At 36.4% G+C, this 24,702-nt stretch overlaps 1 long non-coding RNA gene across 1 annotated transcript in view; it reads right to left on the reverse strand.

The window, feature by feature from the left end:
• Positions 1-24,057, reverse strand: part of LOC114896170 — a 46,132-nt gene extending 22,075 nt beyond the window's left edge. Inside the window, exons 1-3 of the long non-coding RNA XR_003793731.1 lie at positions 23,868-24,057; positions 8,624-8,682; positions 6,612-6,761 (exon numbers count right to left, since the gene is read on the reverse strand). This is a non-coding gene — a long non-coding RNA (uncharacterized LOC114896170). The remainder of the gene's footprint in view (positions 1-6,611; positions 6,762-8,623; positions 8,683-23,867) is intronic.
• Positions 24,058-24,702: the final 645 nt, after the last annotated feature.

Raw genomic sequence — 24,702 nt, forward strand, 5'->3', positions numbered from 1 at the left:
AATAGATGCAGAAAAATCTTTCGACAAAATTCAGCACCCATTTATAGAAAGTATGCATAGAGGGAACTTAACTCAACATAATAATGGCCATATATAACAAACCCACAGCCAACATCATTCTCAATGCTGAAAAACTGAAGCCATTTTCACTAAGCTCAGGAATAAGACAAGGTTGTCCACTCTCACCATTATTATTCAACATAGTTTTGGATGTTTTAGCCACAGCAATCAGAGAAGAAAAATAAATAAAAGGAATCCGAATCAGAAAATAAGAAGTAAAGCTGTCACTATTTGCAGATGACATGATACTATACATAGCGAATCCTAAAATGCTACCAGAAAACTACTAGAGCTAATCAATGAATTTGGTAAAGTAGCAGGATACAAAACTAATGCACAGAAATCTCTTTCATTCCTTTACACTAATGATGAAAAATCTGAAAAAGAAATTAAGAAAACACTCCCATGTACCACTGCAACAAAAAGAATAAAATACCAAAGAATAAACCTACCTAAGGAGACAAAAGACCTGTATGCAGAAAACTATAAGACACTGATGAAAGAAAGCAAAGATGAAGCAAACAGATGGAGAGATATACCATGTTCTTGGATTGGAAGAATCGACATTGTTAAAATGACTATACGACCCACAGCAATCTACAGATTCAATGCAATCCCTATCAAACTACCAATGGCATTTTTCACAGAACTAGAACAAAAAATTCCACAATTTGTATGGAAACACAAAAGACCCTGAATAGTCAAGCAATCTTGTGAAAGCAAAACAGAGCTAGAGGAATCAGGCTCCTGGACTTCAGACTATACTACAAAGCTACAGTAATCAAGACAGTATGGTACTGGCACAAGAACAGAAATATAGATCAATGGATCAGGATATAAAGCCCAGAGGTAAACCCATGCACATATGGTCACCTTATTTTTGATAAAGGAGGCAAGAATATACAATGGAGAAAAGACAACCTCTTCAATAAGTGGTACTGGGAAAACTGGACAACTACATGTAAAAGAATGAAATTAGAAGACTCCCTAACACCACACACAAAAATAAACTCAAAATGGAGTAAAGACCTAAATGCAAGGCCAGACACTATCAAACTCTTAGAGGAAAACATAGGCAGAACACTCTATGACATAAATCACAGCAAGATCCTTTCTGACCCACCTCCTAGAGGAATGGAAATAAAAACAAAAATAAACAAATGGGACCTAATGAAACTTCAAAGCTTTTGCACAGCAAAGGAAGCTATAAGCAAGACAAAAAGACAACCCTCAGAATGGGAGAAAATATTTGCAAATGAAGCAACTGACAAAGGATTAATCTCCAAAATTTACAAGCTGCTCATGCTGCTCACTATCAATAAACAACCCAATCCAAAAATGGGCAGAAGACCTAATAGACATTTCTCCAAAGAAGATATACAGACTGCCAACAGACACATGAAAGAATGCTCAACATCATTAATCATTAGAGAAATGCAAATCAAAACTACAATGAGATATCATCTCACACTAGTCAGAATAGCCATCATCAAAAAATCTAGAAACAATAAATGCTGGAGAGGGTGTGGAAAAAGGGAACCCTCTTGCACTGTTGGTGGGAATGTAAATTGATACAGCCACTATGGAGAAGAGTATGGATGTTTCTTAAAATACTAAAAATAGAGCTACCATAGGACCCAGCAATCCCACTACTGGGCATATACCCTGAGAAAACCATAATTCAAAACGAGTCATGTACCACAATGTTCATTGCAGCACTACTTACAATAGACTGGACGTTGAAGCAACCTAAGTGTCCATCGACAGATGAATGGATAAAGAAGTTTTGTCACATATATACAATAGAATATTACTCAGCCATAAAAAGAAACACAACTGAGTTATTTGTAGTGAGGTGGATGGACCTAGAAGCTGTCATCCAGAGTGAAGTCAGTCAGAAAGAGAAAAACAAATACCATATGTTAACACATATATATGCAATCAAAAAAAAAAAAAAGGTTCTGAATAACCTAGGGGCAGGACAGCAATGAAGGCACAGATGTAGAGAATGGACTTGAAGATGCAGGGAGTGGGAAGGGTAAGCTGGGACAAAGTGAGAGAGTGGCATGGACATATATATACTACCCAATGTAAAATAGATAGCTAGTGGGAAGCAGGTGCATAGCCCAGGGAGATCAGCTCGGTGCTTTGTAACCACCTAGAGCGGTGGGATAGGGAGTGTGGGAGGGAGACGCAAGAGGGAGGAGATATGCAGATACATGTATATGTATAGGTGATTCACTTTGTTATAAAGCAGAATCTAAGACACCATAGTGAAGCAATTATACTCCAATCAATTTGTTAAAAAAAAAAATCAAGGGTGATGGTACTGAGGTAAGAAGTGCGTGTCATGTTGGATGAGCCCCAAAAGGACGTTACTGTTGAAAAAATGTGAGAAAGGTAATAATGATAAGAAATAAAACTGGAGTTCATGTCAGCCAGTGGCCAAACCTGTTAGATGCTTGTGGGCCAATGAATAGAATTTTGCTCTAAGTATGATGGGAAGCCATTGGGTTTTGAGCATGAGTAATATGTTCAGTTTGATGTGTCAAAAAGATAGCTCTGGGAAACCACCAAGAAAAGGAAAAGACAACCTACAGACTAGCAGAAAATATTTGCAAATGTTGCTACCGACCAAGGATTCATTTCCAAAATGTACAAACAGCTCATACAGCTTCATATCAAAAAAACACAAACAACCCAGGCAAAAAATGAGCAGAAGACCTAAAAAAACATTTCTCCAAAGAAGACATATAGATGCCCAATAGGCCCATGAAAAGAAGCTCAACACTGCTAATTATTACATAAATGCAAATCAAAACTACACAGAGGTACCACCTCACTCTGGTCAGAATGGACATCATTAAAATGTTTACAAGTAATAAATGCTGGAAAGGGTGTGGAGAAAAGGGGACCCTCCTACGCTGTTGGTGGGAATGTAAATTGGTGCACCCACTGTAGAGAAAAGTATGGAGGTTCCTTAAAAAACTAAAAACAGAGCTATCATATGATCCAGCAATCCCACTCCTGGCTATATATCTGAAAAAAATGAAAACTTTAAATAGAGAAGATACATGCACCCCAACATTCATAGCAGCACCCTTAACAATAGCCAAGACATGGAAGCAACCTATGTGTGTATCAACAGATGAATGGATAAAGAAGGTGTGGTATATATGCACAATGGAATATTTCACAGCCATAAAAAAGAATGAAATAATGCCATTTGCAGCAACATGGAAGGACCTAGAGATATGATATTAAATGAAATACCAGAGAAAGACAAATATCATATGATGTCACTTATATGTGGAATTAAAAAAAAATGATATAAATGAACTTATTTACAAAACAGAAATAGACTCACAGACATAGAAAACAAACCTATGGTTACCAAAGGGGATAGCGGTGGATGTGGGGGGAGACATTAGGAATTTGGGTTTAACATAGTCACACTACTGTATATAAAATAGATAAACAACAAGGACCTACTGTATAGCACAAGGAACTATATTCAATATCCTATAGTAACCTATAATGGAAAATTATACATACATACAACATATATATTTTTAACTTAAATATAGTTTAATGTGATTTTATTATGTTTAAAAATATTGCTCTGGGAAGGGTCTCTAAGCTTCACAAAATTGCCAGGAGTCCACAGCAGGAAAAAAAAGTCAAGAACGCCTTTGTCTGGCATATTCCAGACAGGCCGCTCCACCAGCCGGGTCCTGGAGGGAAGACCATAAAGACTGGAGCTGCCCCTGACTCTCCAGTTATATGTAACTTCAGTTATATGTATAATTGAATCACTTTGCTCTATACCGGAAACTAATACAACATTGTAAATTAAGTATACTTCAATTTTAAAAATGTTAAACAAAAGATAGCTCTGGATGTTATATGTAGAATATATGGGGGCACTAGAAGCAGGGAGCATTTAAGAGGCTTCTGTACTAGTTCAGACTTGAGATGACGATGGTGTGTAGGAGATGGAGTGATGGAGGTGATAAGGCATGGGTGGATTTGGAATCTAACCCCTTCTTTCCCAAAGGCTACCTTTTGGAGGCCTCCTTCTTCCAGGTCAGGTTGGCCTGCCAGGTCTTTTGCTCTGCCAGCCTGTGGCTGAGCTGTAGTCCAGAAACTGCTTTTGCTTTCTGAGTTGGTGCCACTGACCTAGATCTTTTGTTCCTTGGTTCACTGCTCCATTTTCCTGAACTTCCTAAGAAAATGTGCATGAAAAAACTTGTCAGATTAATCTTCAGTCTGAGGTTTATGTGTCACCACATTTAATTGATAGTTTGACTTTTGTACAAAATTCATGAAAATAATTTCCCTCAAGGCTTTGAGTGTATTTGTCCATTGACCTTCAATATTTGATGTTGCTTGTCCTTGACAACCTTATTTTCTCTACTTTCTAAAGGTCATTTGTCTTCTTTTGTAAATGTTTAGCATCATTTCTTCTTCCTAAAATGATTCAGACATTTCACAGTGATGTATCTGGTAGTAGGTCTTCATTCAGTGATTCATGAACTGGGCAACTGGTGGACCCTTTTAATCTGAAGACTTTTGTCTTCACTTAATTCTGGGAACCTCACTTACATTATTTCTTTCCTACTTCCTGTCTTGTGTTTCCTATATCATCTTTTTGGAACTTCATGTTTGATATCGAGACATTTTATTGATCTTCTAAAACTTCATATTTCTTCTTTCTTTTCCTCTTTGGCCATTGTCCCATGCTGGCAAATGCTGGATCACAGCTTTTTTTGTCCTGCTTCATCAACCAGTATCCGTGCATTAGGTATGTATTAGTTTTCTATTGTAGTTATGACAAACTACCCTGAAGATAGTAGCTTAAAACAGCACAACTTCGTTATTTTACAGTTCTAGAGGCCAGAAGTCCATTGCACATTTCACAGGACTAAAATCAAGGTGTCACTAGGGTTTCCTTCCTTTCTGAAAGCTCAAGAGGAGAATCCGTTTCCTTGCTTTTTCCAGCTTCTAGAGGCTGCTTGTATTTGTTGGCTCATGACCCCTCTCCTTCATCTTCAAAACCAGCAGTGTTGCAGTTTTCTCTCCAGCCCTGCAGCCTCCTCCCAGCCCCACTTCTGTCTCTGTCCAAAGACAAGTTCTTTGCTTTCAAGGACTCATGTGATTAGATTGGGCCTACCTGAATAATCCAGAGTAGTCTCTCTATCTCAAGATCTGTAACCTTAATCATATTGGCAAAATACCTTCTGCCATGTAAGGTAACATATCCACAGGTTCTGGGGATTGAAGTGTGGACATCACTGTGGGCCATTATTCTACCTATTATAAAACGTCTCCTAGAAATGTATTGGACTCTGTGTCTGCTGTTAACCCCCTTCTATTTTCTTCATGACTATTGGCACGTAAACCATTTTATATTATCTTGTGATCATTTTACTGTGGTTCTGGGAAGAAGAAGAGGTAAATAGATGAGCTAAGTGTGGCATCTTGAATCAGAAGCCTTTCCCCAGGAGTTTCTACTGTGTATTACTTGAAAACCATCATATAGGAGCTTAGGTATAGGGACAATGAAAGAAAACTTTTTGTAAAAATTTGTGAATGTACTTTGTATTTTCAAAACTATTATTTGCATTATTCTTGTTATTGTTCTCTGAGTTTCAACTTTATTATACATGGAATTACTTTATTTAATCTACTTAATTATAATTAATACTATCACTTGGGCCTGACTCTTATCAAGCCTTCTTGTATATTTTTAACATTTTTAAGTATTCTGTACATATCTGAGTGTTGATACACTTTTTTTTTTGTATTTGTGTGTGTGTGTGTGTGAATCTGTATATTTTTAGGGGGAAGTCATATGTTAAAGTGGTACCAATTATTTTGCTAGAGATATAAAACTTTCTTTCAAAATGACTTTTAAATTTAGAATGAAATTTGTCATAAAATATTTAGTCCAACCTTATGGATTAATTATTTTAAATTTTAAAAAGTTCTTACTGCATTTTAATTTCTTATCAGAAATGATGCGTTTTCTGTAACTCACTAAAACTTCAAGAATTCTATTATTCTTACTAGAAACCATAATTTTCCTAACTGTATTCCACAGAACACTAGACTATTGTGATATTTAGTTGCTCTTAGTTCAGAGAAAGTGTGTTCTGTGGGCAAACAATTTGGGAAAATGACTCATTCAAGTACATTTCCCTCCTGAATATTTACAGAGTGCATTAGGAGAGATTTTACAGCAAAACAAAACAAACACATTTTTAAAAATCTTTGATCAACCTAAAATATTCTAAATATATTTGATCATAAAACAATTTTTGATTTAAATTTGAGGATGACTCCTTAACAGCTCTTGTGAAACTGTATCTCAGAAACATAGTTTGAAAGTGCTGTTGTAGCCTATTCCTCTAGTTGTTTTGTGCTAAATAATTTGACTCTATCATATACAAATGCAATTCACGGAATAATGACTGGGACACAGTTTTAAAGTTGAGAGGGAATTAGATGCTGTGCTGGAGACATGTGACTAGGTCTTCTGTTGTCCTTACCTTGTTCTTTCATGACACCCATGGGATGGTATCAGTTTCCAGAGTTCTCCATCTGAAAGCTCAGCATGGACCTCCACAAGTTTTCCAGAACTACTCTGTGGCCACCAGCCCAGAATTCCTCTTTGTTTTACTCTTCTCTTCTAAGGAAAGCTGGTGTAACATTGAGGTAAAAGAAAGAGCAGAAGAATGTAAGAAGGCACAAAATACTCTTCTTCAGTGTGACTCTCATCTGTAGATACCACTTCCTTTAACTCAGTGAGAGGACCAGCCATCCTCTCTCGCAGGCAATGTGGAAATGGCTCAAAACCAGTTAATTGGGTACTTATTTGTACCTTTTGATGCTTCAGAAAATATTTCAGGAAATTTTCAAAAATACTTAAATTTTAACAATACGATGTTAAAATGAATATTATTGTGACCTACAGATTTACCATGATTGGGCCATAGTTTACTGCTTTTCCATAAACCAGTTGCAAACAAAGAATCCCTGTCACTTAACAAGAGTCGCAATATCCCCTGGATAAAACAAATCAATTTCTTAAGAGAATTACAACTATTCTTTAAACTAGGATCAGGCAGAATTTTATCCTGAGGCTGTGTAAAGAGAACTCTTTGTGATTTAATCAACAGCATTCTCACAATTCAGCACATTTCTTAGGGATCTTTTTTATAACACTGTCAATAAAGCTGATGTTACCACACCTAAACATAATTTAGTAACAACAATTCTTTATGTATATGTGCGGGGGGAGGTATGGTGTAATTCAGTGCTAATTAGGTATCCATCTCTTGGCTGACCTTGAAGACGGTTGAATTCCCAGTACCTAAGCCATTGCCCTGAACATAGCAGGTAACAACAAATCTTTGTTCAAGGTGATAATTTTGTTATCATGTTTAATACATGTTCCCATGATGACATGTATTGTAAAATGCATAAGAATGGTTCTCCTGCTTATACAGGGCTTACCCTAGCATCTTGTTATAGTGACAAATTCAAATATGCTGCCCTCATTCCTACACCCATGGTAATGCAGCAAAATGATGTCTTCTAACCCAGGCATGGTCAGAAAGATTGCTCCTCAAGCTCAGCCAACCCATATTTCATAATATCCATCCCAAAAGCACAAAGTTGATCTTTCAAATATCTCTTTAACATGTCTATAGAATTACCCACAAGGCTTAGTTCTGCCCATTGCTAACAGATATAATAGTCCTGTGGAGTAGGAAGTTACCCATAAAGAAATTAAGATTCAGGATGGTTGAGCCCATTGATCCAGTTCATTGAGTCTAGCAAGTGGCAGCTGGGAATTGAACTCTGGTCTGTCTGACTTCATATTTCATAATTTTAACCACTACCATGTGCTAAGAGAGCTCCTGTAGGGCTTGAACTATATGTTTCCTTCCAAAGAAAGAGCAGGAAAGGGCACCAAAGACAGAAGGAGCTATAACAACCTCACAGTCAATTATTCTGGAAATTCAGATATTTTAAATCTGCTCTGATGCTCTCAGGTCTCAAACCTTATCTCTGCTGTCTTGTGGGCTGGTCTTTCTCAGTGCCAACCTTTGTTTTTGTCTGATGTACCTTCTGACTTCCTTTCATTTGTTTTGTGTGCTCTCAAGTGGTATTTAAGTTGACAGCCAGGTCCTCAGTCTTCTTCTCAAGGGATTATAGGTGTCAAACTACTTTCATCTTTGTGCATTTTTTTAAGTGATGAAGGATCAAGAAGGCTCTCCATCCTCCTCTCTCCCCTGTAGTCCCCTGGCATTCTCAGTGAAATGTTAGTTGGAAAACTGCACTCCTACAGTAGTGGTGAGATAATTGAAATTCAGTGCAGCGGGGAGGAAATCAGTTCTGGAGGTCTATTATTTTGCAGATTCTTTGTTAGGATTTTGACCCTAGGTCTGTGCTAGCCAAGATGAGGAGAGTTAGAAGAGGGGAACACAGTCCCCTAGAATGTTTTGAATTGAGATAATCACACCCCAAATCCTTAGGCCTGAGATGGCCTGCTTACCTTGCATACATCCCTCTGGGTTGCTGTTCTCTAGATGTTCTTTTTGATGTCAAGTCCTTCTGCAAAACACATTTAGCAAACAGCATTTGAGGGTTAGATACCTAGTATTCATATTAATGTGAAAGTGTATCAAATACAGTTTCTTTTTAACTCTAAGCAGGCCGACATAACTGTTTCTTACACGATTTCCTCAGGCATACATGTTACCAGGATGTGTTTGTCAGTGAAGTCAATCTAACCTTTTTTCATGGGAAATCTGGCTTTAAAAGAATGTTCTCTTCTAACAAGCATAAGACTGACACTAGCCAGAAAGAGAAAGTGTAATTTTAAAGTCTAATTTTCTGATGCATTGAATACAGTAGACATAGAAAGGAGCCCAAACTCACAATGTTATAAGATTTTGAAGAATATGAAAGGTAAAAGGACATTGTTAATCTTCTTTGTATCTGTATATGATAGCCCTGGGACAGTGAAAGAATCATAAAAAGAAAGGAAATGGGGAAAAGTGTTCTGCAGTGTAAACTGATAAGCTTGTAAAACATATGAGGTATAAGTGAAGTATCAGTTCCTTCTTCCCAAATTTAAATTTTTGTTTGTTTGGGTCTTTTTTTTTTTTTTGGCTACAGTTAACTTTCACAAAAAGAGTGATAAATGATATGTAATAGAAGGTGGTTTTTAATAAGGGGAAAATACTTGTGTCATCAGTGACAGAAATAAATTTAATATAGAATAATAAGGTATTAATAGGTACATATAATGTAATATGTAATGGAGATGCATTAATATATAAAAAGGCTTTCTGACATTTGTGTTACTTTGTTATTTGCAAAATTAGGAATCAAGAATCTGATAGTCAGATTGCTAAAGTTCCTTGAAATTACTCAGGAGGTGCTGAGGCAACCAGGACATTTTAATGCACAATGTTGAACATTCAATTTAAAAATTACCAATAATACCAAGGAACAGGACAAAGAGAAAGACCAGATAATAAATATAAATGAATTCAGACAATCCAATTTATCACAGCTGATAAGACACAGCTAAAAAAAGGAATTAGTGAACTTGAGGATATGTCAATAGAAAATATTTGGACTGAAACACGGAAAGTAATTAATGGAAAATATATACAAGGGAATTAAGGAAAAATGAAACATAGTGAAAAGATCATCAGAAAAAGGTCATACATGTAGTTGGGAGTTCCAGAAGCGAGAAAGAGTTTGAAGGAAGAAGCATTATTTGAAGAGACAGTGGATCAGAGTACTTCAAAATGGACAGAAGGAATCAGGCCAGAAATTCAAGAAGGGTTAGGAACCTTAAGCAAGATAAATCAAAAGTAAATCCTACTTAGATGCATCATAGTAAAAATGCTAATTTAAAAAAAAGATAAAATCTTATAAGCTACCAGATAACAATAAATCAGAGCAAAACCAATACTGATAGCAACAGAAAAAAACAGAAGCTAGTGGGCAATAGAATGACACCTCTACCATGCCAAAAAAGACCAAAAAACCCCCACTGCCAACCTAAAATGCTACCCTTTGTGAAACTAACCTTCAAAAAATAAGGTAATCCAAGGTAAAATAGCTAGTGGGAAGCAGGCACATAGCACAGGGAGATCAGCTCGGTGCTTTGTGACCACCTAGAGGGGTGGGATAGAGAGGGTGGGAGGGAGACACAAGAGGGAGGAGATATGGGGATATATGTATATGTATAGCTGATTCACCTTGTTATAAAGCAGAAACCAACACACCATTGTAAAGCAATTATACGCCAATAAAGATGTTAAAAAAAATAAGGTAATCAATAATGAAAGAAACGGCAAGAAGTTAAAGAAACATCAAAAGGAATTTTTTCAGTAGAAAGAAAATAATCTTAAATCATAGAGAATTGCAGGAAAAAAAGAAAGAATACTAGAAAGTGTAAATATGCAGGTAAGTATAAAAGATCACTTACTATATAAAGACCAATAACAAGCCTTGTAGAATCAAATATATATGTAGGATTAAAATGCATGGCAACTATAACATAAAAGATGAAAGGAGAATAAAAGGACTTTAAAGTTTGAAGTTCCAAGTATTATCATAAAGTGAAAAAATACTAATTTGTATTCAGTGTTAATAAGTTAAGGATGAATGTTTTAACCTCAAGGATAACTTTTAAGAAAAAAACCAAAGAACACAACTAAAAATTATAAAATAAGAATAAACAGAACAATAAAAAATACTTGAGGAGCAGTGGTTCCAGAGACAGTTAAGTAGCCAGTATCAGATTCATCCTTCCCCATTAACTGCCATTATAACTGTGTAAAAATATGTATAACAACTCTTTCGGGCCGTGGATGGCAACCAATATGGGACTATGAATTTTGAAAGATGGAAAGCACATAATATGAGTTCATATTCACCTGGGCTATCTCCCTGAGAATATTTCCAAATACGGCCCAGGAAGATAGAGCCCAAGTAGAGAGTGGTGGTATCACTGAATACAAGAAACAGAAATCTGATTTGGGGCTGATCAGGTAGGGTTTGGGGCACAGGGTAACGCAGAGAAAGGGTCCATTGAGAAGAAATCCCAAAATTTCCTTAAAATTATACCTTGCGTTCTTTTTCTCTCCTAAGCTACAGATGTGCGGGGCAAAAGACTTTAATAGACACGTTCACAAAAATATATATCCAAACAGCCAATATATTATGCATTGGCATCTCATTACTCATCAGGGAAATGAAAATTAAAATCACAAAGCATAATTCCCTGGTGGTCTAGTGGTTAGGACTTCGCCTTCCAATGCAGGGAATGTGGGTGTGATCCCTGGTCAAAGAGCTAAGATCCCACATGCCTCGTGGCCAAAAAACCAAAATATAAAAAAAGAGAAGCAACAATGTAACAAATTCAATAAAGACTTTAAAAATGGTCCACATCAAAAAAAAAACTTTAAAAAAAATTAAAATCACAATGAAATATCGCACATATTCACCAAGCTAGCTAAAACTTTAAAGACTGATAACACTGACAAAGCAAAGTATTGGTGAGGATTTGGAACACCTGAAGCTCTCATATACCACTAGTGGATGGGTAAATTGGTACAACCATTTTAGAAAGCTACTTGGCAAACATACCCACCGTAAGAAATGATCTAAAGGCTTTTCTGCATTGTCATTTGTCAGTCAATGCCTATTTCTAGGATTCTTTAAGGGAATTCATTTAGTTTTACAGTACAAGCAACGTTTCAATAAGAATAATGAGTTTTCTGCCACACATAATAAAACAAATAAGTTCATCTATTTAAAGGAATGATAAGAAAAGGAAAGAAAAAAGAGAGTCCACTAGTTTAATTTCTCTGAATTAAGAAGGGTAATGGTGAAAAGTGTCATAAAGTCTCAAATCAGTAAGTACACAAGTACATACATGACAAGTACAGATATAAGTACAACAGAGATTACCAGATTGCACAAGACAGTTCCATGCTCCAAAGGAACTCAAATTTATTGTCATTTAACTTGAAAAAGAGTGATTCATTAAAAAAAATTTTTTTTGTTAACATCTTTATTGGAGTATAATTGCTTTACATTGGTGTGTTGGTTTCTGCTTTATAACAAAGTGAATCAGCTATATGTATACATATATCCCCACATCCCTTCCCTCTTGTATCTTCCTCCCACCCTCCCTATCCCACTCTTCTAGGTGGTCACAAAGCACAGAGCTGATCTCCCTGTGCTATGCCGTTGCTTCCCATTAGCTATCTATTTTACATTAGTTAGTGTATATATGTCAATGTCACTCTCTCACTTCTTCCCAGCTTACCCTACCCCCTCCACATGTCCTCAAGTCCATTTTCTACATCAGTGACTTTATTCCTGTCCTGTCCCTAGGTTGTTCAGAAACATTTTTTTTTTTTTACATTCCATATATGTGTGTTAGCATGTGGTATTTGTTTTTCTCTTTCTGACTTACTTCACTCTGTATGACAGTCTCTAGGTCCATCCACCTCACTACAAATAACTTAGTTTCATTTCTTTTTATGGCTGAGTAATATTCCATTGTATGTATGTGCCACATCTTCTTTATCCATTCATCTGTCGATGGACACTTAGGTTGCTTCCATGTCCTGGCTATTGAAAATAGTGCTGCAATGAACATTGTGGCACATGACTCTTTTAGAATTATAGATTTCTCAGGGTATATGCCCAGTAGTGGGATTCCTGAGTCATATGGTAGTTCTAGTTTAAGATTTTTAAGGAACCTCCATACTGTTCTCCATAGTGGCTGTATCAATTTACATTCCCACCAACAGTACAAGAGGGTTCTCTTTTCTCCACACCCTCTCCAGCATTTATTGTTTGTAGATTTTCTGATGGTGGCCATTCTGACTGATGGAGGTGATACCTCATTGTAGTTTTGATTTGCATTTCTCTAATGATTAGTGATGTTGAGCATTCTTTCATGTGTTTCCCGGCAATCTGTATATCTTCTTTGGAGAAATGTCTATTAGGTCTTCTGCCCATTTTTGGATTGGGTTGTTTTTTTTTTTGATATTCAGCTGCATGAGCTGATTGTATATTTTAGAGATTAATCCTTTGTCACTTGCTTCAATAGCAAATATTTTCTCCATTCTGAGGGCTGTCTTTTCGTCTTCTTTATGTTTTTATTTGCTGTGCAAAAGCTTTTAAGTTTCATTAGTTGCCATTAGTTTTAGTTTTTATTTCCATTTCTCTAGGAGGTGGGTCAGAAAGGATCTTGCTGTGATTTATGTCATAGAGTGTTCCGCCTATGTTTTCCTCTAAGAGTTTTATAGTGTCTGTGCTTACATTTAGGTCTTTAATCCATTTTGAGTTTATTTTTCTGTATGGTGTTAGGGAGTGTTCTAATTTCACTCTTTTACATGTAGCTGTCAAGTTTTCCCAGCACCACTTATTGAAGAGGCTGTCTTTTCTCCATTGTACATTCTTGCCTCCTTTATCAAAGATAAGGTGACCATATGTGCATGGGTTTATCTCTGGGCTTTCTATCCTGTTCCATTGAACTATATTTCTGTTTTTGTGCCAGTACCATACTCTCTTGATTACTGTAGCTTTGTAGTATAGTCTGAAGTCAGGGAGCATGATTCCTCCAGCACTGTTTTTCTTTCTCAAGATTGTTTGGCTCTTCAGGTCTTTTTGTTTCCATACAAATTGTGGAATTTTTTGTTCTACTTCTGTGAAAAATGTCATTGGTAGTTTGATAGGGATTGCATTGAATCTGTAGATTGCTTTGGGTAGTATAGTCATTTTCACAATGCTGATTCTTCCAATCCAAGAACATGGTATATCTCTCCAACTGTTTGTATCATCTTTACTTTCTTTCATCAGTGTCTTATAGTTTTCTGCATACAGGTCTTTTGTCTCCTTAGGTAGGTTTTATTTTTTAATTTAATTAATTTATTTTTTATACAGCAGGTTCTTATTAGTCATCCATTTTATACACATCAATGTATACATGTCAATCCCAAAGTCTCAATTATTCATACCACCCCCCACAGCCCCGCCTCTTTACCCCCTTGGTGTCCATACACCATACATCTTTATGACTCTCTATGTACAGTATCATGTCATCTGCAAACAGTGACAGCTGTAATTCTTCTTTTCCGATTTGGATTCCTTTTCTTTCTTTTTCTTCTCTGATTGCTGTGGTTAAAACTTCCAAAACTATGTTGAATAATAATGGTGAGAGTAGGCAACCTTGTTCCTGATCTTAGTGGAAACGGTTTCAGTTTTTCACCATTGAGAACAATGTTGGCTGTGGGTTTGTCATATATGGCCTTTATTATGTTGAGGTAAGTTCCCTCTATGCCTACTTTCTGGAGAGTTTTTATCATAAATGGCTGATGAATTTTGTTGAACGCTTTTTCTGCATCTATTGAGATTATCATATGGTTTTTATCCTTCGGTTTGTTAATATGGTGTATCGCATTGATTGATTTGTGTATATTGAAGAACCCTTGCATTCCTGGAATAAACGTCACTTGATCATGGTGTATGATCCTTTTAATGTGCTGTTGGATTCTGTTTGCTAGTATTCTGTTGAGGATTTTTGCATCTATGTTCATCAGTGATATTGGCCTGTAGTTTTCTTTGTGACATCCTTGTCTGGTTTTGGTATCAAGGTGATGGTGGCCTCATAGAATGAGTTTGGGAGTGTTCCTCCCTCTGCTATATTTTGGAAGAGTTTGAGAAGGACAGGTGTTAGCTCTTCTCTAAATGTTTGATAGAATTCACCTGTGAAGCCATCTGGTCCTGGGCTTTTGTTTGTTGGAAGATTTTTAATCACAGTTTCAGTTTCAGTGCTTGTGATTGTTCTGTTCATATTTTCTATTTCTTCCTGGTTCGGTCTTGGAAGGCCATGCTTTTCTATGAATTTGTCCATTTCTTCCAGGTTGTCCATTTTATTTGCATATAGCTACTTTTAGTAATCTCTCATGATCTTTTGTATTTCTGCAGTGTCAGTTGTTATTTCTCCTTTTTCATTTCTAATTCTATTGATTTGAGTCTTCTCCCTTTTTTTCTTGATAAGTCTGGCTAACGGTTTATCAGTTTTGTTCATCTTCTCAAAGCACCACTTTTTAATTTTATTGATCTTTGCTATTTTTCATTCTTTGGGTTTTCATTTATTTCTGATATAATCTTTATGATTTCTTTCCTTCTGCTAACTTTTGGGGTTTTTTTGTTCTTCTTTCTCTAATTGCTTTAGGTGTAAGGTTAAGTTGTTTATTTGAGATGTTTCTTGTTTCTTGAGTTAGGATTGTATTGCTATAAACTTCCCTCTTAGAATTGCTTTTGCTGCATCCCATTGGTTTTCAGTCATCATGTTTTTATTGTCATTTGTTTCTATGTATTTTTTTATTTCATCTTTGATTTCTTCAGTGATCTCTTGGTTATTTAGTAGTGTACCTTTTAGCCTCCATGTGTTTCTATTTTTTACAGTTTTTTTTTCCTGTATTTGATATCTAGTCTCATAGTGTTGTCATCAGAAAAGATACTTGATATGAGTTCAATTTTCTTAAATTTACCAAGGCTTGTTTTGTGATCCAAGATATGATCTATCCTGGATAATGTTCCATGAGTACTTGAGAAGAAAGTGGATTCTATTGTTTTTGGATGAAATGTCTGATAAATATCAATTAAGTCCATCTTGTGTAATGTATCATTTAAAGCTTCTGTTTCCTTATTTATTTTCATTTTGGTTGATATGTCCATTGGTGAAAGTGGAGTGTTAATGTCCCCTACTATTATTGTGTTACTGTCAATTTCCCCTTTTACAGCTGTTAGCATTTGCATTATGTATTGAGGTAATCCTATGTTGGGTGCATAAATATTTACAGTTGTTATATCTTCTTCTTCGATTGACTCCTTGATCATCCTGTAGTGTCCTTCTGTGTCTCTTGTAATAGTCTTTATTTTAAAGTTTATTTTGTCTGATATGAGAATTGCTACTCCAGTTTTCTTTGGATTTCTATTTGCATGGAATATCTTTTTCCATCCCCTCACTTGCAGTGTGTAAGTGTCCCTAGGTCTGAATTGGGTCTCTTGTAGACAGCATATATATGGGTCTTGTTTTTGTATCCATTCAGGCAGTCTATGTCTTTTGGTTGGAGCATTTAATCCATTTTCATTTAAGGTAGTTATAGATATGTATGTTCCTATTAACATTTTCTTATTTGTTTTGGGTTGGTTATTGTAGCTCTTTTCCTTCTCTTATGTTTCCCGCCTAGAGAAGTTCCTTTAGCATTTGTTGTAAAGCTGGTTTGGTGGTGTTGAATTCTCTTAGCTTTTGCTTGTCTGTAAAGGTATTAGTTTCTCCGTCGAATCTGAATGAGATCCTTGCTGGGTAATCTTGGTTGTAGGTTTTTCTGTTTCATCACTTTAAATATATCCTACCACTCCCTTCTGGCTTGCAGAGTTTCTGCTGAAAGATAAGCTGTTAACCTTATGGAGATTCCCTTGTATGTTATTTGTTGCTTTTCCCTTGCTGCTTTTAGTATTTTTCTTTGTATTTAATTTTTGATAGATTGATTAATATGTGTCTTGGAGTGTTTCTCCTTGGATTTATCTTGTATGGGTCTCTCTGCACTTCCTGGACTTGACTATTTCCTTTCCCATATTAGGGAAGTTTTCAACTATAATCTCTTCAAATATTTTCTCAGTCCTTTTCTTTTTCTCTTCTTCTTCTGAGACCCCTGTAATTCGAATGTTGGTGCCTTTAATGTTGTCCCAGAGGTCTGTGAGACTGTCCTGAATTCTTTTCATTCTTTTTTCTTTATTCTGCTCTGCAGTAGTTATTTCCACTATTTCATATTCCAGGTCACTTATCCATTCTTCTGCCCCAGTTAATCTGCTATTGATTCCTTCTAGAGAATTTTAAATTTCATTTATTGTGTTGTTCATCACTATTTGTTTGCTCTTTAGTTCCTCTAGTTCCTTGTTAAACGTTTCCTGTTTTTTCTCCATTCTATTTTCAAGATTTTGGATCATCTTTATTATCATTATTATGAATTCTTTTTCAGGTAGACTGCCTATTTCCTCTTCATTTGTTTGGTCTGGTGGGTTTTTACCTTGCTCATTCATCTGCTGTGTATTTCTCTGTCTTCTCATTTTGCTTAACTTACTGTGTTTGGGGTCTCACTTTCCCAGGCTGCAGATTTGTTGTTCCCTTTATTTTTGGTGTCTGCCCCAGTGGGTAAATTTGGTTCAGTGGGTTGTGTAGGCCTCCTGGTGGAGGGGACTAGTGCCTGTGTTTTGGTGGATGAGGCTGGTTTTTGTCTTTCTAGTGGGCAGGACTGAGTCCAGTGGTGTGTTTTGGGGTGTCTGTGAACTTATTATAATTTTAGGCAGCCTCTCTGCTAATGGGTGTGGTTGTGTTCTTTTCTTGCTAGCTGTTTGGCATGGGATGTCCAGCACTGGAGCTTACTGGTCGTTGAGTGGAACTAGGCCTTAGCGTTGGGATGGAGATCTCTGGGAGAGCTCTCACTGATTGATATCTGTGGGGCCAGAATGTCTCTGGTGGTCCACTGTCCTGAACTCGGCTCTCCCACCTCTGAGGCTCAGGCCTGACACCCGGCTGGTGCACCAAGACCCTGTCAGCCACACAGCTCAGAAGCAAAGGAGAAAAAAGGAAGAATAAAATAAAATAAAAGTTATTAAAATTAAAACTTAAAAAAATAATATTCAACTAAAAAAGTAATTTAAAAAAGTAGAGAGCAACCAAACCAATAAACAATTCCACCAATGATAACAAGTGCTAAAAACTAAACTAAAATAAATACATAAATCAGAAACTAGTTAGTCACATACAGCAAATCCATGTCTACAGTTGCTCCCAAAGTCCACTGCCTCAATTTAGGGATTATTCGTTTTCTATTCAGGTATTCCAGAGATGCAGTGTAGATCAAGTTGACTGTGGAGATTTAATCCACTGTTTCTGAGGCTGCACAGAAAAATTTTCCTTTCTCTTCTTTTTTTTGCATAGTTCCTGGGGTTCAGCTTTGGGTTTGGCCCTGCCTCTGTGTGCAGGTTTCCCTCCTGCATCTGTTCTTCATTCAGACAGGATGGGATTAAAGGAGCGGATGCTTAGGGGGCTCTTGCTCACTCAGGCTGCAGGGAGGGAGGAGGATGGAATGTGGGGCGAGCCTGCGGTGGCAGAGGCCAGTGTGACCTTGCAACAGCCTGAGTTGCGCCATGTGTTCTCCTGGAGAATTTGTCCCTGGATCACGGGACCCTGGCGGCGGCGGGCTGCACAGGCTCCCAGGAGGGGCAGTGTAGAGAGTAACCTGTGCTCGCACACAGGCTTCTTGGTGGCTGCAGATGCAGCCTTAGTGTTTCATGCCTATTTCTGTGGTCCGCACTGATAGCTGCAGCTTGCGCCCATCTCTGGAGCTTGTTTAGGCAGTGCTCTGACTCCCCTCTCCTCGCGCACCCCAAAACAATGTTCTCTTGTCTCTTAGGAGACAATGTCTCTTGCCATCTTGAAGGTCCCGGCTTATTCATTTTAAACAAATATGCAATGCAATGGATTCAAGTTTTGTGTTTTTGATCAAAATTACAGCAACCTAAGATTCCATAGATTACTCAAGAGGAAGACAGAGACATTTATTAGTGCCATAATCTCCTAGATGATTCTAAGACTTCATTTATTTTTAGGTCAACTATATAAAATGAATGGTGCAGAGTCCCTCCCCAAACCCCAGCGATGGTAGCTTTTTCCAATTTTCTGCTTTAGTAGTATAGCCTTTCTAAACAGTAATATAATTTTCAATTGTTTTACTACAAGTATGATTTAACTGAACACGCTGATTGTTTTTGCAATTTTTTAATGTCTTCAAGATACATATTTGTGTTCTCAAGAAACAGAATTCTTATATTTGCATCATATTTTACTGTTTTTGAAATTAAAAAAAGAAAACTTTGGCTGTTGCAAACATTATAACCAAGCATCTTAATAGAGTCCCCAAAATGCAAATATCATTGAGGTATATCACTTCCCAAAGAAAAATGTAGAAAATGGGCTCCAGACCCTTCATGATTTTCAAACGTAACACTAAATTTATGATATTAAAACAAATTTTATTCCAAGAATAAAAGCTATTATTTACAAAGTTTTGGTGATAACATGAAATATATCTAAACCCGCAATGGAAATCAGTTGTCATTTTACAAGAGGATTTTTGTGTATGAGAAAAGAAGAGGCTGATGTAGTTGTGCTAAAGGATGTACACTGGGCAATTCATTAATTTCCGACTTGACCTAAATGATATAGACTTACAGCAATATAGAGGGAAGAAAACTTGTGCCCAGCTTCCAGTAAACCCTACCATCTGGGAAAAGTATTCTAAACATTTCCTGCCATCCTTTGTTCCTAAGCTTAAGCTCATTCCCTATAGGGTAGAAGCAAAGAATATTTTTTTTAGCTCAACATTGTACAGTTTTTATTAAAAGAGAATCACAGGCTGAACAGTCAATTTTTCATATAGCAGGTTTACCATTGTGTCTCTGAGGACTTTTCAGTGGGATAGAGGAAAAAATGAGAATTGCTCTAAATTGGTTTCTAAGTACACTGACTTTTTAACCTGGACAAATTAAAGACTAGGGCATATCTTAATGCCAAATCTATGAAGGGCTTGGCATTGCCATGTGTGATAATACTTCTTATCTCAGATATAGTGACATCAAATATTTCTTTGATCCCAAAGGAGGAGCATGAGAGTTGGTAAACGACATTAAACTGTTTCGTGGGGAAAATATATATTTCATCCATAATGGGTTACTAAGTGGTGATTTTATTCAAGGGCAGGTCACAGGAAGCAGGCAATGGGTTATGTACCCAAGACACCTGGGAATACTCCTACAGAGGCCACCCAGAAGCCTGGATATGAGATTCTGAAGAGACTGATATCCTGTACAACAGCTTATTGAGTTTGTCACATTAGTCCTCCAAAGTGGAAATATACAAATGTCTTAGTGGGGGGTGCTTTTTTTTTCCACCAAAGCACTCAGTTTTTCTGATTTCTTTGAATTGACTTTTGATCTTGTTTTTCTTTTGTTTTCCCAATTATCTTCAAGTTGGGGGACTGTCCACCACAAACTTTTCTAGATCAGTTCCATATTATTGTGCATCCTTCCCCATTGCATTTGATATTAGAAAACAGAATTCCCGAATATTTCTTCTTTGGGGAGTCAGACTCAAACAAAATTGCAAAGTGAGTGAAATGTATCTCCAATGCCCTCCAGTCCTATTTCAGTCTTTCTGCCTTCCTTTTGGGTAATAGCCATACCAGAAGTGATACTTCACACTGTTCTGTCTTCTGTCTTCACAATAGAACCCTACAAATCTTCTACAACTATTATCCCCACTTTATTTTACCAATTATGAAACAAGTAAGAAATAGCACCAAGGGCACACTCCTTGAATACAAAATTCAAACTCCACTGAGGTCTGACCTAGTGCTCTGCTGAGGTGACATCTTATCTGGACTCTCTCTTCCTGACACTGCCCTGCGCTGCCATCTCCTGCCCCTGTTCTGCCCTCTCAGATGCCAGCAATGCTCTATAGGGCCCTTTTTCCACCTTGTTCTCTGAGCTAAAATCCAAATTACCTAACCTGTGCTGCACTAAGCAATTGGCAGCATTCTAAATAATTTGAGAAGCAATTTCAAGTAAAGGAACTCATCCGGGATAATAAATCCCTTGTTGAATGGAGGACTCTGGAACTCACTAACACAAATCATGATTTTAAGTTTACAGTTTAAAAATCTTGGTCTCCAAATTTTGCTGTGTAAATTTAACACTGTTTTATGATGAATTAACTCTAACTGTGCAAAGGAAAAGCCATTCCTTTTAAATTCATCTCCCTCTTCTACCTCAATTCCCTTCACATAATTCATAAGCTACTGAAAATTTGAAGATCCTCTAATGAATTCCAGATGCTTCTGCAATAATTTCCAGGCTCTGTAACTTTTGCTAACACTACTTCACTCTTGCAGCATTACGTTTTTGGCTGAAAGCTTGAGCCTTTTGAACTAGTGCTTTTCACACTATGCTCCCCAGTGGAGGACTGCCACGTCACCCTCACCCACACCCACCTGGGTCAGCACAGCCCTGCTTATAGATCTTTTCATGTTTTCACCATGACACCAAGGGTTCGAGGGTAAAACATACTGAAACCTTGAGCTAGATGTTCGAGAACTTAGAAAATTTTCTTATATGATATGGCCATATTGTTTTTACTAACACATTTTGACACGAAGTAGTCGTTGCTACTGATTTCTGAAGGACTTGTTTTGCAGTGAAAGAATTAGAACTATTCATATATTATTCATGAAAATATTCTTCTATAAGAAGAAAATATTCTTCTATAAGATAGAAGAATCCCTGCATTACAAATTATGATAATTATTCTAACTATAAAGAAAAAGAGGATAGTATTATTTCCACAAAGTGCCATAACAGTTTAGCTTTTGTTTATGTGTTGTTGTTTACATTTTCCTTTAGTTTGGGGGAGAAGGGTAAATAATATGGGATATCAAAAAAAACAAGCTGTGTCAAGTTTAAAGTGTACAATGTTATCATACATATATGTAATCATCTTAGTTTAAGACTAACAATTTAAAATATAAAATTTACTAGTGTTAGAAAACAGATTTACAGTGGGTTTGTTAGAGAGATCTGTGTATTTATTAATATTACTGAGGAGGGAAAAGATTCATGCAAATACATGGGCTAAATACTGCAGGTGCATGCTACATCTCTCCATGATATGAAAAATTCTTTACAATTCCATGAGATGTGAATTAATAGTAGAAAATATTTTTTTCCAACTAACAGCAAAATAAGGAAATATTTCTCAGAATTACCAAAACACTGTATATGTGTGTATGCTTGTATATATCTTTGTGAGGATTTGTGAGCTCATTATAAGGAGAATATCATTATTGTTTACTTTATGTTCTAGAGATTTTTGACAAAAAAAAGACAATGGGGACCTTTCTACAATTTATATTAAGCATACTAGGATGTCATTTTCAATGAAGTGTATATACATATATACATACATATATGTTTGTAACATACATATATGTTTGTAACTGATTGGTTTCTGAATTCTATCAGTTTCCATAACAAGAACATATCATTTGGACATTTTTAAACAAATCCTGGTTTGCTGCTTTTGTTCTTGTTGTGCTAATTATGATGGTTGGCTTTATTTTTTTTTAATTAAATGAAGAAATACCACGTTCACATACAACAGTTAGTCTATTCCATCTTGTAAGATCCATTCTTTACCAGAAGTCAAATCTATTCGGGTCACTCAGTGGTGACCCTCTCTAGGACATGTCAAGTAACTAAAAATAATGATAGCAGCTGTGAATAAATAGAATCAGAACAAAAGTGTCTTCATGAAAAACAAAGCAAACAAAAACACCGTCCTAAAAGAAGAATACAATGAAAACAGCACATAGAGGAGATGCTTTAGCCGACCATTCTGCTAAAAAGTCTGCTCTGACTGAAGTCCTTTCATGGAAACCACCCATGGAACTTGTCAAATCCATGGAGGGGTTCAGATATTCCATCCTAGGTACCCTAAATTTGTTTTCTAAATTATGAAAAGAAACAGAGGGAGCTATCATATTGGAAGACCCACGTGGCTAAGATCTGGCAAAGCCAGGATGATCACAAGGTAGCATCCGATAAAACTTGAAATGAACACTTGTCAAAATTCTCCACCAGATGATCCGATCCATCACAGTAAGGGGAAAATGTCCACAATATTAAAAACACTGATGGATAAAATATTTAAGGATAACAAAATATAGCCTCATCCACAGGTAACATAATTCTGGGAAAAAGTGTAAAAGCAAGGCATAGACTGGAACCATGCTCTGAGAGAACATTTGAGCATTTTTAACTGAATTTTATAAAATGACTTCCCTCTGGGTGATGAATATGCACAAATAATAGTATGCTTATTTTCTGGAGGGTTGAAATACTCCCTTGTTAAAACAACCACAGCACAGATTGTAGCTAAAAGACTGAATACCCTATTCTCAAGGTAGAACATTCTAACCATTCTATTCAGTAAAAGGGGGCCATTTTACCAGCAGTTATTCATGAATTCTACAAGGATTTGCCCCCTGCTCAAAAATATTCACTGTCTTCATTACTGTGAAACCGCTAGAATAACAGAAAGCATTTTAACTGGAATTGGTAAGTTATACTAATTAAGTCCTAATAGTGGAAGATCTTCAGGAAACCCCACAAAAGTCTATGGCTAACCCAAGATCCTCAGAATAAATAATGGCAATGGACAGGACAGAGCTTACATTCAACACCACCAAAACCAAATCCTCCTAAACACCTGAAACCACTGATTACTACACTTTCCTTTGCACACTTTTATTATCCTTTTATTTGTATCTTTTTCCTTACAAGTTTATACACTTCTGATTTTTCCTACCATGTTCCTCTTATAATAATATAAACTTGCTTATTTTTAAAATATACTAGAACCAATTACCACCATAACTCTTTAATAGCTCTTCCAAGTGATTGCTGGTCACCTAATTTAAAAGAAAAACTAAGTTAAGGTATGTTACACTGACTTTACTAATAATGAATCTCTTGTAGATAATACAAGTTTAGGGCACCAGAAAAAGGAGATAAGATATTTTGGGGATGAAAATATGACTGTCTTAACAACACCTTAAAAACAATATACTTACAGCTTCACAAAAGTTGTTCACTTCTCTCAGGAAGCACCTGTGTTCTTCATCTTGTCATCTTGTGTGAAAATCAATGCTCTTCAGTGTTCACACAGAACCACAGCTTTTTGTTCTGCAAGGCTATTAATTAGGCTTCCCCAAGTGGATGACTCCTGAATATCTTCTGTTGGCCTTCAGATTTATAAAGATCCCAAAGTTGTGAAGTTCTTTGTAGAGAAATAATAACTAGTGGAACAGACCACAGAGTAGTTAGGCAACTCTAGGTAGGCATAAAAAGTCTGTTCTATAATTTGAATATTGTAATAAGTAATATAGCACAAAAATAAGTTTAAATTCCTTATATAAATCGTTGGACAACATAGGATTTTCTTTTAGCTCCTCAGGGAAAATCTGTGCTGTTACTAACTTATCCTATTGTATCTGAATTAACACTACTCATAAAATGAATCAATCTATATCTAAATGAAAAAGAAAGTCAACCTGGCTACCTAAAGAAGACTCAGAGAGTCATTGAGTTCTGCTTTCTTGGGCAACCTAGGAAAACCTTGGATTATTTCTACAGTGCCTTTCCATCCCATAGTTATTTTTGTTTTTCTCACAGTTGTTTAATATCTGTTGTCCATAAACTTAAATGCTTGTTTGCAGTTTCTGTCCTGATAGGTGATTCAACAAACAGCTCAAAGACAACAGCAGAATAATATAATCATGCTGATCAATAATCTAACCAAAAATCATACCTGCACAAACAAACTTCATCTTAAAGGAGATCTGAAAACAAACCTCATCTTCAAGGAGAATCAACTACACCGGGGAAGAGCTGAGCAATTCATGATGG

This window comes from Monodon monoceros, unplaced genomic scaffold (assembly GCF_005190385.1).
Source record: "Monodon monoceros isolate NGI ecotype Baffin Bay Population unplaced genomic scaffold, NGI_Narwhal_1 Super_Scaffold_15, whole genome shotgun sequence".
NCBI classification, from domain to species: Eukaryota; Metazoa; Chordata; class Mammalia; order Artiodactyla; family Monodontidae; genus Monodon; species Monodon monoceros.